Source organism: Lepisosteus platostomus, chromosome 16 (genome assembly GCF_059453375.1).
Source record: "Lepisosteus platostomus isolate fLepPlt1 chromosome 16, fLepPlt1.hap1, whole genome shotgun sequence".
NCBI lineage: Eukaryota > Metazoa > Chordata > Actinopteri > Semionotiformes > Lepisosteidae > Lepisosteus > Lepisosteus platostomus.
In genome coordinates, this window is record NC_142626.1 from 27,242,050 (window position 1) to 27,255,308 (window position 13,259).

Sequence of the window (13,259 nt, forward strand, 5' to 3'; positions counted from 1 at the left end):
GTGTGTTTTTAATGCAGGAGTATTTTTTTCCCTCTTTACTTGTACCTAATTGTGTCTCTTCTGCTTGGCTCTTAATGGAGACGTATCAGGAACATACTTTCTATTTCACTAAAGTTTCATTTTCAAATAGGAAACCACTGTAGGAAAGAGAGGCTGAAAAAGACACTCAGAAACATCGTGCTGAAGGACTTCCTGTGAAATGGTTTTGAGTACACTTTTCCTACTTTAAAGTTAAGGCAACAGTGACAATTCAAATAAATTGTGTTAGAATAAATCATCTACTGCACCTGCAAATGCCTGGGAGATGACCAAATTAATGGAAAGACAGCTAAAAAGCATTTGTAAATTGAAACAATTAAATGACAGCTAAAATGGATTCTTCATATGTTCCATGTTCAGTTTAACATGAATCAACAAAACGTTTCTGCCTTAAAAGCAGTCTTATAAAACACTTTAATATGGGAGGTTCTAAAGAGACATGAGAGATCTAACGAATTTTGACAGGGCTTAAATATTTTGTGTCCAAATTGCAGGTGAGTCACTCAGAGAAGTGATGAAATGATTAAATGTGTCAGGAGAACGATGATGAAAACCATAATGGCATACAGAACGAACACCAAAACAAGGGAAACAGCATCAGGAAGGAGGAACAATGGTCACTGTTCACAGCTTACAGTACCTACAGGGCTAATGGTCTATTAAAAGAGTAGCTTCCAAAAACAACAAACACAAGCCTCATAAATGACAGCAGAACAGAATCTACAGCACAGTGACCCAGTGTCATCAAATACTGCTCATCACAAGCTTCACGAAGCTGATATTTATGGTAGTGCTGCCTTTCAGATTCCCCTTGTAACACATAACTTGACGTAACTTGACGTAATGAGTGCAAAATCTTAACTTGTGAGCAGTGGATGATATGATAATGTCTGATGAGTCGTGTGTTGCTCTTATCCCTACAACTGGACTGAAAAAATGATGTATAAGTCTGATGTATTCACAGATATATGAAAGACTTTGATGTCAAAATGTGCTTTGAAACTGTCTTATAAAGTTACATTCTTACTATTAATCTAATAGCGATTGAGAAAGTAGCACTTGAAATTTCAACACAGTTCCTTAGTGTATGAAGAGGAGTGATTTCTGCACATGGATTGAGAACAGGAAACAGCCTGTGACTGGGTGGATGCAGGCAGTGCTGTTCCACAGAGACCCGTGTGCAGCCTTTCTGTTCTTTCTACACCTGTATCCGTGATCTGTTCTGAAAGCTCCTTAGTCTCCAGGATTGAATAATTTCTTTATATTCACTGCATGACTGAGGGACTTACAGACAAAAGTATTTATTTCTGAAATCATGTGAATGACTCCTATTGCACACAAAAACTATCAGTGCAGTCTGTTCTGGAAAATTTGTGAACCAAAATGAAATAAGGGTTTGAATATGAATGCAATCATGACTTCTCTATTTTCTTTTTTCTTTTTCTAGTTTGTGTACATAATAAAATATTAATACTTCATAGTATTTTGAGCAACAAGCTTAAAAACAACAAAATGCAAACATGTCAAGGTTCTGAGTACTTGTAAAAACTTCTCAGTACTTTTACAAGGCACTAAAGAAAATGCTCTCTAAGTATAAAAACGCTGTCTTATCTACCACAGTCAGCACTTCTGCTCTCCGCCATTTTAAACCTGAACCGCTGTGAATCATCTCAGCAGTTCCGTGTGACTTAAGAGCAGGAGACCTGCACTGGGCTGCAGATTAGAATCATTTACAGAAAGTAACTAACGTTGAGCTAAATGTTGTTTTTAATCAGGAAGCTCTGAAAGAAAGAGAGGCTCAAAAAGACAGACTCACCACAATGAAGGACTTCTTGTGAAATGGTTTTTAGGGCACTTGTTCCACTTTAATGTATAAGATAACACTGATGATTCAAACACGTCGTGTCAGAGAGAGGAAAGCTTGTACTGCACCAGCTATTGTACAAAAGGAGGATAAAATAATGGAAACACCTAATGAAAACAACACTTATAAATTGAAATAAATTCATGACATCTAAAAGGCTTTAACACATCATTCATTTTAAATTCAATATGAATTACCAATGTATTTTTGCTGATGAAGCAGTCTAGAAATCCACCCTTTAATATGAGTGTTTCTAAAGCAACATGAGAGATCTAACAGATTTTGAGAGGGATTACGCAGTTGGTGCCTGAATCACAGAAACTTCAGTCACAGAAGAGGCAAATTGATTTAATCTGTCGAGGGAACAGTGACAAAAATCAGAACAGCATGCAGAATACAAAACAATAAGGAAGCATAAGGAAGGAGGAACAGTGGTCACAAGTCAAAGCTCATCAACAGGGTTAGATAGACACCTTACAGGATCGCTACTAAAAACTACAATACAACAGCCTCAGGAATTACCACAGCACTTAATGTATAGCTTTGTGACCCAGTCTCTACAAATACTGCACATCTTGAGCTTCACAAAAGTAGCGGCAATGCTTGTTAATAAGACAGAATTAAGTGTTGCTGTGCTTTCCCAAATGAGGCCCCATCTCTCTCTTCATCTCTGTGGTGCAGCCACAGAGAAACTATTCATTTAGGCTGATTTAAAGATGTTTTCTTTTGATAAGGGACAGCTCCCAAATGGGGATGCACTTAGCTAAGCCTGGCTATCATGATCAATGGTCATCCATTGGTGCCTATCTGTCTAGGGAGTGCCAGATGGACATCTGGACTGCATTCCTAAGTGTCAGTAGTAAGTTACTCATATCTCACCTTGATCAACCAATCAGGGACTGGTAGGGCCAAGTAACCCACATGGGACTCTGATGCCCAGGAAACTTTCAGCCAATGAACGAGCTGAAGTTGATGGCCAGGAAACTTTCAGCCAATGAACGAGCTGAAGTTCCTCCAGCTAAAAACAGACAACACAGAGTTCCAGAACTATTCCAAGGAGAAATGAGTAGGAGAATCTCTAAGGAGAATTCCAGGGGTGTGAGAGAATTCCAGGGCAGGACAACCCAGGAGCAGAAAGGCTCCCAAGGGCAGGACATTCTCGCAGCGCGCCTCCTGACCATCCAGAGACTCAGCCCGGACAACCACGGAACGGCCAGTGGGTCAGAGTGCCAGAACTTTCCTTTGTTCTAAGAGTCAAGAGTGGAGGTTGCCACGAGTAACCAAAGGATCCACCCCAAGTTAGCACCAGCAGCAAGCCTCGTGAACACGTCAGAACTGTGGACAGCTGAATCAGTATTCAGAACTAGCGCTTCATCAGGAACGAACCAGTCCTCTTCCTGACCTGCTGGGACCCACAGTCATCTTTTCTCCTGTGCACAAACTCTTGCTAGTTTCAGCCAAAACTAACTAGCCGGTCTAGAGCATCAGCAGCGCACCGTCGCAAGCCGCACAGCACAGCCTGGCACCGAGCCAGAGAGCGTGGATTGGACAGCAACAAGCCTGCAACTGCTTCTTTGTGCCTGCAGGAGATCTGAATCCCCAGAGATTGGATGAGTGTTCAACTTCACTGCATTACAGCTCGAGAATTCAATTGTTATCCGAACCAGTTGATATCAATTTAATTCCTAAGAGTTATGTACTTCTTTTGAATATCTAATGTATAGTGAAGTTGTAACCAAGTTCAATTACGAAATGGTCTAAATGAATGATATACCGAACGTATGTCCTCTTGATATGTGTAACTCTTCGTAACTGAATGAATATATATCTTTTGTATTCTGATAACCCTCACGATAAGATCTGTTAGGTTTACATGCATATTCTATGTATTAATAAATGTATCCTTGTGTATTAGTACCTGTGTGTGTGTGTTGTTTGAGTTATACCGCAAGGTTGGATTCTAAAGCCATTAAAAGAATAATTTTGTGATTTACGGCTACAATTAATAATTGTCCCCGTAAATGCCCAAACCCCTACAGAACTGGTGCCTCGTGAGAACACACTACAAAAAACTGATATTTATGGTCGGGGCACCATGCAGAAACCCCTTGTAACCAAGGCCAGTGCAAAGCAATGCATAATTTGGAGCACAAAACATGCACTTCTCAGCAGTGGAAGAAATAAAATGTTCCGATGAATCGTCTTTACTCTTATTCATAGAACTGGGCTGTACAGAACATTACCACACACTGTCTAAGACTGTACTGTACATGGACAACAATAATACATTCTCTCAGGCTGTACTGTCTTGTACATGAGCAACAGCAATACACTCTGTACTGCACATTAACAAGACTGACACACCCTGACACTTTTTACTGCAGAATAACCACACTGACACACTCTTACATACTTCACTGCACAATAACAACACTGACAAACTTTCACACAGACTGAACTGCACATTCACAACATTTTTAACATTTTCAATTTAGTGTTACAAACTCAGCCTTGTCTTTTCTAATTGAATAGTATTAACTGAAAAAATAACCTGACAGTGTTTTAAACTAAATTAATTTCAATGTTACCCATAAGAAAAATACCTACTACCAGACTGATGTATTTGCTGACATGAATCAAATAACATACTGTATGACATCTTCACATTCATATGAACAACTGTGATGCAACTATGTGGACAGAAAACTGTCTTACAATGTTGCATTATTGCTACTATTCTGTTAATGGTTTAAAAATAAACACTTGAAATTTCAACACAGTTCCTAAGTGTATGAAGCGGAATGCAAGGTGATATCTGCATATGGAGTGAGAACAGGAAACAGCCTGTGACTGGGTGGATGCAGGCAGTGCTGTTCCACAGAGACCCGTGTACAGCCTGTCTGTGTCTTTCTACACCTGTATCCCTGAACTGTTCTGAAAGCACCTTAGTCTCCAGGATTGACTTTTTTCTTAATATTCACTGCCTGACTGAGAGGCCTTACAGCTGACATACATTACATTCTGTGAGAGCGCTTCAATGTTGCCAATATGCAGTACAGGGGTTCATAATAAAAAAATACTTTTGTCTCTGTAAGGCAGTTGTAGAAAGGAACAAACAGCACACACATCGGTCCCTGCGGAACAACACTACCTGCATCCACCCAGTCACAGGCTGTTTCCTGTTCTCAGTCCATGTGCAGACATCACCTTGCATTCCTCCTCATAGTTAGGACCTGTGTTAATGATTTCAAGTGTTAATAATATAATTAGAATAGCAATAAATCAGAATAGAAATAAGATGGACAAATAAAGTAAGTGCCTTTTATTATAATAGTTAAGGCATTTATAAATGCATTATATTAAGAATACTATAATAGTATCAGAATAGCAATAGAAACATACATCTATAAGACATTCCATGTCCACCTAGTGAAGTCACTCTTTATTTCCTGGAAATATCCCAGTCAGTTGCTTTTTAACTTTTTAATAGGTAACACTGAAATTGATTAATTTTGACACTATCAGGTTTTCAGTGAGTTTATGAAATATATGGTTAATTAAACAACCAATGACAAGACAGTTTACAGATCACTATACCACAGAGTTTGTTACCCTGTACGGAAAATGTTACAGATGTTCTATAAGTACCATACACTCTGCAAGAGTGTGTCAGTGTGGTTAATGTGCAATACAGTATGTAATAGTATGTTTGTGTTGCTAATGTGCAGTCTGTTTGTATGGCTTTTGGTATTGTACAGGAGTGTACAACCTATGAGGGTGCACTACCGTCTGTGAGAGTTTTTCAGTGTTGTTAATGTGTTGTTAATGTACAGTACAGGCTGTGAGGATGTGTCAGTGTTGCTAATGTGTGGTATATTCTATGAGAGTGTGTCAGCATTGATAATGTGCAGTACAAACAAAGAGCATGTCAGAATTAATGTGCTGATAGACCCTGATAGTGTGCCAATGTTGTTAATGTGCAGTACAGTCTGACAGAGTGTGCCCGTGTTGTTAATGTGTAGTACAGCCTGTGAGTGTTTTTCTGTGTTGTTAATCTGTTGTGTAGTCTGTGAGAGTGTTCAGTGTTGTTAATGGGCAGTACAGTGTGTGAGAGTGTGTCAGTGTTGTTAATGTGCTGTACAGTGTGTGAGAATGTGTCAGTGTTGTTAATGTGCAGAACAGTGCAGCTGTTAATAAGAATAAAAGACGATTTATCAGACCATATTATTTCTTCCACTGTTATGTTTGGTGCATATTGGCCTTGATTACATGTGGTTTCTGAGTGCTAGCCTAATAAGTATCAGCTTTGTGAGGCCCATGATGTGCAGTATCTGTTCAGACTGGGTCATGGGGGTGTGGATTTGATTCTGTGGTCATTTTGAAGGCCGTTGATTTGTTGTTTTAGTAGTTATCTTCTTAGGTGTCTGTTTAGCCCTGATGATGAGCTTTAACCACTTTCCTCCTTCCTGATGCTGTTTTCCCGTGTTTGGTATGCTGTTATGATCTTCATCACTGTTTTCTTTCACACATTAAATCATTTTGTCTTTTCAGTGACTAACGCACCTGCAATTAAAACCTCTTTCAAAATTGACCTCCACCTAACTCCACCAGCAGACAGACCCTCAGACTGTAGTCGATTTCATAACTACCTTGCAAATACATTTTTCCGCAGCCACAATCACCAGAGAAGATGGGGGAGTAGTGAAAAGAGGACGAGGAATGGCTGAGACACCTAGGACCAAGAAGGCAACCCAATCCAGACCGGTCCTAGGAATCGCTATCTTGTTCTCTGTTTGGACCAGAGCAGAGTGCAGAGACCCGACTACCCCCATAGGAAAGGACCTTAGCGCTGTCGAGGGGAACAAGGAGATGGATTGCAACATGTTCCCCCCCACCGTCCAACTATCCACAAGGGGAGCCCGAAAAATTTAATTCCACAATCTATCTGTTAACTGATTCGGTCCTCCTCCACCATAAACTGCAGGTGCTGCATGCCAAAATTAATTGAGAACTTCTAAAGTTTACTGTGGTTTTGAATGTCACCAGGGTGCTCATCAGTGCCCCCTTAATGTGCTTTGAGATCTGCATCGGAGCAGACTGCTGAAGGGAATCACCCCTGAATCCTCGCTAAATTAATTAATTGCTTACACTTATATCAGGGCTTAGGGCTCAGTGTGAGAACTGGGACACGACCAAACTGTTGTCTCCTGTCAGTTGCGCCTGCAGGAGCCTCTCTCTGTGTCCTGGATAAGGCACTCACAGACAGAGACGGGGTAACATATAGACCTACTGTAAGTACCCTCATTAACCCCGTCAGCGTGCCTATAGACAGAGGGAAAAACACGGAGCCCCAGTGTCAGGGAGAGTTCTTTCCGGATCCTATGCAGATGACACAATCCAGGGTAAAGTGAGAAAACAAGGGGAAAAAAGCATGCAGGATATGGGGATGAGAATGGGGGTGTGTGGCCATGGAGTGCTGTAGTCGGGGGAGGTGTGGCCAAGGCAAACGATCCAGGGATGAGTCAAACAGGAAATCCAAAACGGCACAAAAAGTCCAAGGCCAGGCGATCCATCCAAGATAGATGATTAAAATCCAGAACCGGGTCGGGGCCGGCAGGGGAAATGGGAACGGGAACAGGAACAGAAACTAAAACCATAACGGAGCCAGGCGCATCCTGGTCCCGGGCTCGCATGATGCGGGAACCAATGCAGAGCCCGGATTAGTGTCAGTGTCTGGCTTTTAAGGGGGAACTTAAAAGGGGCTGGAACAGGGAACTGGTGCAGGAGATGAAACTAACAAGGAAGCGCTGGAGCGCCCTTAAGAGGAGAGAGAATCGTGACACCCGGTGTTCCCACCCACGTCACTCAGATCAGCTAAACTGACTGTTGCTTTCGGAATGTACCTGTATTTTCAACAGTAAAGTTTTATTTTGTTTACTTTGACTGCTTGGTATTTTTTCATTTTATTTTCTGTGTGAAATATTATCTCATTATAGTTGAAAACAATATCCAATAATTATTTTTTTTTACAATTGCTAACAAGTGTTTTTTAATACCGAGCTCACTTTTTCAAAACTCTTCACACAGTTAACATAACAGCCCTCTATGTGGACCAAACCATGAATGATTTTTTCATTGCTTAGAGACAAAATGCATTCGGTGAACAGTTTTAAAAATTATTCAATTCTCACTCAAGAGAGAAACAAAATAATGAATAAAAGAAATAAAATTATTTAATTATAATAATTAAATTCCAAATACAACAAGCATTTAAAAATGCACACTACTTTAAATAGGAACAATAAGTTAATTCCATGCTGAAAAGAGAAGAAAGAAAACACAATGTTTCAGCTGCAAAGTCTTCTTCGGGTGTAAGAAAGATAGGACAGTCAGCAAAGATAATATAGCATGGGAAAACAAAAGCCAGGAGAGAGTAGGAGGCAGGAGCAGGGGAGAGGCAGAGTGGCCAATCAAGTGGTGTGTAGATTAAACTGACCCAGGGACGCCAAATAATGTAGGGAAAACCGGTTCAGGGACGCCAAATATGTAATCATAGTGGCTCTCTGAAGGCACCAGTTCTGTAGGGTTTGGGCATTTACTGAGACAATTATTAATTGTAGCAGTAAATCACAAAGTTGATTCTTTTGATGGCTTTAGAATCCAACCATGCGACATAACTCAAACAACGCGCACACACAGGTACTAATACACGAGGATACATTTATTAATACATAGAATATGCATATAAACCTAGCAGATCTTATCGAGAGGGTTATCAGAATACAAAAGATATATATTCAATCAGTTACAAAGTGTTACACATATCAAGAGGACATACGTTCAGTATATCATTCATTAAGACCGTTTCGTAAAGTGAACTTGGTTACAAATTCTATATTAGATACTCAAACAAGTACATAACTCTTAGGAATTAAATTGATATCAACTGGTTGGGATAACAATTGAATTCTCGAGCTGTAATGCATTGAAGTTGAATACTCATCCAATCTCTGGGGATTCAGATCTCCTGCGGGCACAAAGGAACAGTTGCAGGCTGTTGCTGTCCAATCCGCGCTCTCTGGCTGTGTGCCAGGCTGTGCTGTGCGGCTTGCGACGGTGCGCTGCTGATGCTCACCGTCCGGCTAGTTAGTGTTGGCTTTAACTAGCAAAGTTTGTGCACAGGAGAAAAGATGACTGTGGGTCCCAGCAAGTCAGGAAGAGGACCGGTTCGTTCCTGATGAAGCGCTAGTTCTGAATAGTAATTCAGCTGTCCACAGTTCCGACCGGTTCACGAGGCCTGCTGCTGGTTACTCTCTGGCAACCTCCACTCTCGACTCTTAGAACAAAGGAAAGTTCTGGCACTCGGACACACTGGCCGTTCCGTGGTTGTCCGGGCTGAGTCTCAGGATGGTCAGGAGGCTTGCTGCGAGGATGTCCTGCCCTTGGGAGCCTTCTGCTCCTGGGCCGTCCTGCCCTGGAATTCTCCTTTGAATTCCCTTTAGAACAGTCCACAGAATCCTCTTCAGAATCTGAATCTGAATCTGAATCTCTCAATCTGAATCTCTCAGGCTCTCTGTGCTGCCTGTTTTTACCTGGAGGAACTTCAGCTCATTGATTGGCTGAAAGTTCCATGGGCATCAGAGTCCCACGTGGGTTACTCGGCCCTACCAGTCCCTGATTGGTTGATCAAGGTGAGATATGAGTCACTTAGTCCTGACACTTAGTAATGCAGTCCAGATGTCCAACTGGCACTCCCTAGACAGATAGGCACCAATGGATGACCATTGATCATGATAGCCAGGCTTAGCTAAGTGCATCCCCCTTTGGGAGCTGTCCTTATCAAAAGAAAACATCTTGCATGAATGGTTTCTCTGTGGCTGCACCACAGAGATGAACAGAGAAATGGGGCCTCATTTGGGAAGGCTCAGAACACTTAATTCTGCCTTATTATTAAGCCTTGCCGCTACAGGTGTGAGGTTGAGAGAGGTGAGGAGAGGTGTAAAACGAAACCTACAAATGAATGGAGAGAATTAGAAGAAAAAAAGTTTGTCATTGAGAGAAGGGGGAAGATGTGAACCAAGTTTCAGGATAATTTTAGTTTCTGACGTCTTTCTGTTATAGGAGTTAAGAAACCCTACTTTGAGAATGGAGACAGAGAGATCAGTGTGATCATGGCCATCAAAGGTGAAATGAGAAACTGTAGGCTTTAAGATGTTCTCTGAAGCGGTCTCCAAGTCTCCTTCCTGTTACATGTGGCTGGGCATTTACTGCAAGAGATACAGTAAATAAGGTTGCTGGAGGTACAAGATGTCATCTAAGTGATCCAGAATTGTCCTGAGGAGCCTTGAATGAGTGTGGTGATAGATATGCACTTGCAGGTGATACAGCGAGTTCTGTAGCAAGGGAGTCTGCGGTCAAGGGAGCTGTGAACAAGAGGTTACGCAGATTAAGTGGTCGGCGATATGAGATGATAGGGCGGTCAGAAAAGAGAGCCTAATGGAGGGATTATCCTGTAGGATAGGAAAATGGTAGTTCATGGTCCTACTCTTTACTGACTCACTTTCTCTGCCTGGCTTCTTGGAGAAAAGTTGAAGTCATGACATGGTCTGCTTGGAGTCATATGATTCGTAAAGTCAGAGGTAAAGTCAGAGGGCTTCTATTTGAAGATAGAAGAGAAACCAACAAAAATAAGTTGGGTTCTAGCATTAAGGATGTGGCATAAAAGTTGCTGATAGGAAGTTATCAGGTATAGTCCTGGTGTCCGCCCTGGACCTTGGGGTGATGGACAGTGGACTCTGATCCATTTTCCTGGCTTGACCCAGTGGAGCCCATCTGTGTTGTACAGTATATAACTAGATGGTTCTGCCTGAGTTGGGCCTCTTTAGCATTCCTCTGCTTTTACACAGATGTGAAAACTGCTAGGCCAAGGCAAACAAAGATTATTATAAACATTTAATAACCCTTAATTCTAAGTGTAATAATAATACTTCATTGTCCCTAACCAGAGCCCAAAATTAGCAAAGTTCACCATTACTGCACCATGCCACCCTCATGCTTCTTCTTTTAAATTATATACAGTGGTATGAAAAAGTGTTTGCCCCCTTCCTGATTTCTTATTTTTTTGCATGTTTGTCACACTGAAATGTTTCAGATCATCAAACAAATTGAAATATTAGACAAAGATAACACAAGTAAACACAAAATGCAGTTTTTAAATGAAGGTTTTTATTATTAAGGGAAAAACAAATCCAAACCTACATGGTCCTGTGTGAAAAAGTGATTGACCCCTAAACCTAATAACTGGTTGGGCCACCCTTAGCAGCAACAACTGCAATCAAGCGTTTGCGATAACTGGCAATGAGTATTTTACAGCGCTGTGGAGGAATTTTGGCCCACTCATCTTTGCAGAATTGTTGTAATTCAGCCACATTGGAGGGTTTTCGAGCCTTAACCACTTTTTTAAGGTCATGCCACAACATCTCAATCGGATTACAAAGCAGATTACATAATGGAAATTAATTTTTCAATAGGGTAAGCACAACTTACTTAACAGAAATTCAGCAACTGACCTTTTCTATACAGATGGTTCAGCTAAAGCAAACAAAGGATACTGAGTCAAAAAATGAAAATAAAGACAAATTTATCGACACCCAAAAGAAGCAGTGAAATGATTTGCTCACAATGGTTCCTGTTAGGAAGAAGAAGTAAGAACAAAAAAAAAATCCACACAGTCATATCTGTCATATCCAGGCTAGACTTAAATCCTCCAGAGAGGCCCACTGGTTTCACTCTATCCATTGCGACAATCCCTACTTTCTAGACCCACTATTCTCTGCCCCAGGTAAGCCAACTCCGAGTACAGTTAACTCAAGTCAGTTTCTAGTGTCTCCTTTGGAATGCTAGTCCTGGACCAAATGTGCCTTTCTGCTGTGATCTCACTGAATGGGGCTTTCCCTGCTTTGGCTGTTTTGTATAGAGGGACTGGTGGGAGGAAGAAAGTCTCTCTAAGTTCTCAAATCAGTTTTTTGATATCCTTGTTGGCCAGCCAGTCCCACTCTGTGGAATCCTGCTGTTCTTTCAGTCAGGGTCAGGAATGTCCAGGTGATTAGAGGAGGAAGCTCAATATAAAAAGAAAACAGATCAGGTTTGTCTGAGGACTGTCTGTGTGTCGTGGAGCTCTGTCCCTTCTTTCTTCCCTTTCTGCCACCTCTCCCCATGTCCGGTCCACACTGCGTCACCCAATTAACATGCCAGTAGTTACTTTGTAGTGATGGAATGGCAAGGGCAAACTGTGTTGTTCAATCTTTTTAGATAGAGAGGTTTGAAGACATTTATTGAGGGAGGAGACAAATACGCCACCATGACAAAAACAGTGGCCAGTATATACACTGGCCAAGAAAACCAGGAATCTCTTTCATACTGCACTGAGGAGGAGGGCCATTAGGAGAGGAGGACACAGAGAACAGACACCAGGAACACACACAGCTCCTTCATGCTGCACTGAGGAGGGTCAGGAGGAGAAACAAATGGAAGAGAGAAACCTTGTGTTAACAATGGGATGACCAGACTACATGAAGACAGGACTTGTGGTAACGTTTCAGGACTAAAGGCTGTAGAGAAGGATTCAGTTTGTCCCCTGCATTTTGTTGTTTTTATATTTTTTTCCTAAAACTAAATTGCTGTGTAATTTAAAGAAAATCCTTATTTTTTTAAAGAATGTACCATATTCTTAAGAAGTAAATGTCTGAGTGAAAGGTAACTGTATCCACACAGTTCACAGACACCTTGTTCCCAGTCTGAGTCAATCTTCCTCCCCCTCCTATCCATCACCTCCTGTCTCATCCCTCCTGTTTCAGGGGTTTGGTCTGGCGAAGAGCACCAGGGCCCCAAAGAGCGCCAGCAGTAGAATCAGTGGCATCATTGTCCTCTGGGTTTCAGTGACTCTGAAAGGGCTGAACAGTGATTGATTCCCACTGTGTGCTTTAATGAGCACAACAGTGTGTAAAATATGTCAATGACTGTCATATGCTGTTAGAAGAGAACAAGATCCCAAACTGAATTCCATCAGAATGGACTACACCTTCTGGAAAACATGGGGTATACATGGGATCAATGTTTTCTCCCTGAAGTGAATCTTGGAATATTTCTGTCATGAAGATGCATGACTTATTATCTAGAATGTTGTAGGCCCAGAATCCAGCAGACATTTCTTCACAAACCTCAGTGCACAAATTTTGTTTACAGCTTATCTTAGCTAAAAGTCATGCTCAATCAAAGAAGTCAATTTGCATAGAACAGACACTTTGCATTGGCAGCACATGCTTCAGAGCTCTGGGAGTGCTTATAGCCCTGTGAG